This window comes from Lolium rigidum, unplaced genomic scaffold, assembly GCF_022539505.1.
Source record: "Lolium rigidum isolate FL_2022 unplaced genomic scaffold, APGP_CSIRO_Lrig_0.1 contig_24363_1, whole genome shotgun sequence".
In the NCBI taxonomy this organism is placed as follows: Eukaryota; Viridiplantae; Streptophyta; class Magnoliopsida; order Poales; family Poaceae; genus Lolium; species Lolium rigidum.
Window position 1 is genome coordinate 155,287 of NW_025900026.1, and position 5,463 is coordinate 160,749.

Here is a 5,463-nt window from a genome sequence, read left to right on the forward strand (position 1 = left end):
CCATAGATGTATTGGGGTTAGCGCTATTCTTGTTTAAACACCGCCCCGTGAGTGCAACCCTTGCATATCTGGCCGCCCTCACACCTATCCAGGTGCGGGAAACAGCTACCCTTGATCATTGTTGGTAGATGGAGTAGATTACGATTGCTCCCTTGTTCTACAAGGATTCGTTATCTTTTGTGTTGGGCCTTACAAGGGGGGGGAGGATCCTGATGCACGTAGGGTGGCGTTCGCAAGTCCTAAGCCGGATGTTAGAGGATCAGCGTCATGTTGGTTTTAGGCCTTGTTTTAGGATGGAAACTTCCCAAGCATAGATGTGTGTGAGAGGCTAACTGGGTAAGATGCGATAGATTATGCGGTGAAAACCTAAATCGTCGTAGATCTCCATTAGCTTTATCTTGATCAAGCGGGACCACCAAGTGTGTGCACCCGTGCGAATCACTGGGTGGATCGGCTCTTTAGTGATTCACGAGATAACTTTGAGGCCGTCGAGGCTCGTGACATGTTACATGTATGCCCTGCGGGAAACTAAAGCGGAAGCATCCCACATCCCACCTTCACGACCGAGTATAGGTCAGTGTATGCCGCCGCATGCGCCGCGTGTGACAGGAAAGCATTGCAGGCCGTGCGCTCCGGAGAGGTCTCGGCCATTCGCGGCTCTGAGCTCTTCCCACGGCTCTACGGGGTGTTTGACAAGGCATTTGCCCAGTGGTGGGTTTGGCGATCAACACATTACGGCACGCCCAGTGGGACAACGTCTACATCAACCACGCCATGCATCTGCTCTCAAGTTGGCGGACGGCACGCGGTCGCCTACGAGGGTACGACGGGCAAGCAATACAACGAGATCAGGCCGCACTCGAAGCGAGCCTCCTTGGCTCTTTTCGAAGGAGAACCGTTCCCATGGCATCGGATGGTGGAAGGATTCTCACCGCAAGAGTGCACTCGATGGGATAGACCTCTACGCCGTCGGAGGAGGCGCCACGGGGGGCTGGCGGGAGATCAGCTACTTGGTGGCTCACTCGCTGCATCGCCACTCTGAAAACTTGGTCAACGTGTTGGAGCGTAGCAACCTCTGTGTCATCCAGGAGATCATGAGCCACGGTCGCCGCCAAGGACCAGCTCTCGGGACTCATCAAAGAGTTGCCATTCCGGTCCGTCCACCGTACCATGCGATTAGCAGCACCTGCTTTGAAATCTCTTGAAACTACCACGACATTAAATGCGTCTACAAGATTGTGGTGGTGACCCTGGTGACTACCGGTTCATAGGTAGAGGCGCCTAAGGGAGATCCCCTCAGGATACGCGTGCACGTATGTGCCCAGTTGTAGTAGCCGGGCACTCTGACCGAGGCCCACAACATGAGACTCAGCGAGCAGGAGGAACGCCCGGCCATGAGCTTGAGAAGCGGACGGCGGCTAGCTAAGTCGCCACCTTGACGAGGCTCAGAGGCCCGGCTCACACGGTTGGCTCGGGGCTGGAAAAGCAAACATGGCGGCCCTGGGAGTCGCCACCGGCGAATCTTCGAGTGCAACTCCTACGGCCCGGCCGCAGTGAATCAGATCAGCCTATGCGAGAGACAGTTCGGCATGTCCCGAAAAGAAGAGCGATCGGCTATTCCAAGCCGTGCCAGTGATTCTGCAGAGATGATCCATTGCCACCTAAATATGGCTCCTAAGCTTCTCAAATTAGAGTGGATCCATATGGCTCCGGCTCCCATCCCGAGCACGTCGGCGATGTCCAGCTCAACTAGAGGCCGGCTTCGATGTCGGATCAGCTACGCGTGAGGCTCTTTTCACGGTCCCTCAGGATCGGCACTGGATGGTACACCTCTTTGCCCGGTAAACTCCATCAATCTTGAAGCAATTGGAAGAAACGATTCTACATTACCATTGGAAGCTTGAGTCTAGCATTGCCGTCTAGCACAACTACGTCGGCTTGCTGAAAGCGGTGTGAGTATCCAGTGATTCGGGAATCTTAGGTAATCTTCTTCGGTTCGTATAAGCTGAAAGAAACGATCGAGTTAGCGGTAGCAGGCCTTACCACTTGGCTCAAGGACATGGCCTCCCCAAGCGAGATTATCCCTCATTGTGCTCCTGGGTCTGAGGAAACTATCGGCATATGAACAGGCGCCACCGGACACATGCCAAAGACAAGTTCAAGCGTGCGTAGTATGAGTCGTCTGAGAGGAAGATGAAGTGCTGCTGCGGGGGCAAGAAGTACTTGATGGGCCGAAATTGGACTGAGAGGAACCCGTGTCCTACACAAATCGTAAAGCCACCGGGGGCCGCCTTGAAGTTGATTTACAGCGTGACCAAGGCGGAACAAATCTTGGAAGCCTCTGCTCCAAGGAGAAACGATTCCAGCGATCCCACTGAAGGTCTCAAAGTTCCCCACGGCGAAAGAGCTAGCGGGCTTCGTGCGCAGATTCCACCTTTCACTCCCATGCCTGCTTATTGGGTGTGGCGTCGGCACATCCAAGCGGCGGCGAGAGGGCGTCTAACAGCCTAACAGTACCATGAAGGTGGGCACAGCCCTTCCGCCATTAGCATGGTGAAGTCACCTACCACGAGGTTTTTGACGGAGTCCCTCGTTCGGCATCAACATGGTAGGACACAGGAACCACTGCAGCAAAGAACGGAGATGTGTTGCTCTCTGTAGCAAGGATACATAGGGGCGGCTCGCGATCGGCTCCCGTCATGATGGTCACTCTGCTTCCACGTCCGCGAGGAGAGGTGAAGAACATAAGATATCAACGGCCCCTCTCTCTGATCACCTCCTCAACAGTCGTGAGTCGGTATGACCAACGGCAGACGGTCCAATGCAGTGATAGGAGATCGTCGCTGAAGCCGGAGACATCGTCTGGCGGATGTGATGAGAGAGCCGGCTGGCTTACGAGCATCAAAGGGCAAGATGACAACGCCAGACCTTGGGACTGCCTTCTTGGTTTCTTCTTTGGGATTCGGAGACCAGTAGATTGCCATGATGGCAATTGCCCAGAATGCAACAAGAAGAAGGAGGTAGCCAAGCGTGTACGTGTTGGCGCTAGGCCTCTGCCCCCCCAAACCAGCAGTACTCATTCGTGATCTTACAGGGATTGGAAGGCGAGGAGAAGTGAAGAAAACTGAGGTACCATAGAAGCCCAAGGTGGCACGTGCCCAGCAGACTCAGCCCATTTTCCCCAAGCGCGGGGTTCGGCGGTGCGCGGCTACGGAGGAAGCCAGAGGTTATGCACTGCATACGCTGAGAGGCTTGCGGCGATACATTTGCAAGGTTCAGCGAACCTGGATAGAAGGGTAGATCCACGGAAAATAATTAAACCCCAAACAAGGAAAGCGAGTGACGAGACGCCGAAATTTGCGCTATTCTCGTCTCGTCTTGTAATGAGCTTAGTGCTCCCACATCGATTGCCTCAAGGTGGGCCGGCATCGCGCATCAATTCGAGATTTGAGTTGGTTTGTCCCAGCAGCCTAAGCCCGAATAACAGATCAAACCGGTGAGCAAATCGGCGAGGTGATCCTTGTGATCGACCCCAAGTTGAAGGGACTTCATTGGGACCTTGGTGATCTCAATGGTTTGTGGGCGATTCGACAATGAAGTAAATTACCCTTCACCACATGTTGTTTTACTTCAAATACCTTGGAGTCTTAGAAGCCGGTGGCCACGTCGGTGGGCGAGTCGACATGGATTTTTCTTGGCCCAGGCGCATTGCAGAAGTGCGGTGCACGGCTATCCCGCCTGAAGGCGATGTCTGCGGTCATCGGCCAGTGCCACTTGGCTCGGGGAGCTTATATAATCAGAGATGGAGAACATGTGCGAGATCGCTGTGTGTGTGGAGCCTCACGTGCGATGAGACATTGGTAATTTGAACATGTGCGGATAAAACATGAACATCGTGCGAAGTGAGACATTGGGGGCCGATTAAGAAAAATCGGCCAAATAAAACAAATTTTAGGCCGTGCGCGTGTCATCAATTCTATCTGATCACACAAGACCCCAAGACTTAGTTTCTCTCCAAAGTTCTAATATCGACATAGGCATTGAGTCTGGAAAAGCCGTCGGCGACACTGTGCATCCTTACTGTATTCTTGTGATCGAAGGCTCGGGGCGGCTTCCGCCTTAAAATATCTTTACAGAGAGCGGCGTTTTGTGGGAATCAATTTGTTTCTACCTGTCCACAACATAGGGACCAGCCAACGCCTTGATTGGCTCGTTTAGTGTGGAATTGAAACAGCTCACCTAGAGGTTCTTGGCTTTGGGAGCCGTTTACTGTTGGTGTTACAGAATCCTTAGTTTCAACATCACGAGGCGGATTAATGAGCGGTTTTGGGTGGAAACGTAAACAAAGTCAAGGAAGCCGATGCAGCTGCGATCGGTGCTTAGGTGCTATCTATCATTGGCCGGACTAGCTAACATGGAAAGCTAACTTGGAAGAATAGCAAGGAATTAGCTTATCTCGGCGATCGATAAGTATTGGTTAGCAGCGTAAAAAATTGATTGAGGAAAATCGGTTCAAATTTCGGCATAAAAGCGTGGCAAAATCAAAAGAAATTTTCATTGATAATAGATTTCTTACAAGGAGGAGCCGATTGTTCGGCAAAAGGGATAAGCCCACTCTTTTGCTAATCCTGTAAATGTGGGTCCCTAAAGAACATTTTGCCATCTTCCTTAGATCACTTAGAATTGTGCCCTCATTGCTGTGTGGAAACAAACCCCCTCGAGAACATCACATGACCTTCGACGGAGACTTCTTCCTCGTCATCATCATCGTCCTCGTCGGCCAAGCCCCACAGCCCCGGATGCGTTTGTAGTGATTATTCGGAAAGGTGTAAATCTCCTGTTCCTTCTCCATGTTGGAGAGATGTACACATCTCCAGGGATGTCTTCGTCTTCGGTGTCTTCTCTTTTGGCGACGGATGCGCAATTGACCCGGAAGGGAGGGTCGTCGTCGCTGCTCTGCGCCTCCGAGTGCTCAGATCAACCCCGGTATCTGGGAGAGTCATCGTCTTCCCCCAGTCGGTTGGGGCATGTCCCCATCGACCGAGACAAAGGTCTTCACCCTCCCAGGCACAAGATCGAAATCCCACTCTTGCTTGTCCCAATGTTTGGGGTAGCCGGGGCGGTTGCATATGCCTCCATCTTGCTCGTTGCTGCAAGGGCCAACTGCAGCTGGAGGAAGGATTGGAGAAAGCAGCGGGAAGACGGGGAAGAAGACTGGCATGGGTGAGGAAGAAGCGGGTTTTGGGTGCCCAGATGCATTTGGAGGCGGAGGAAGGGGATTGAAGGAAGAGCTAGCAATCCGGCACAGATTAAATAATGGGAAATGCGGTGGAGAATTTAATGCCTGCCTCTGCAGTTTCCAAAGGAGTCAATGCCAATAGCGATGGCGGAAAGGCTGAAAGACCGGGCATAATGATGACCGGATGCTGTCTTGACGGCTGCTGCTCAGTCTGACGTGACCGC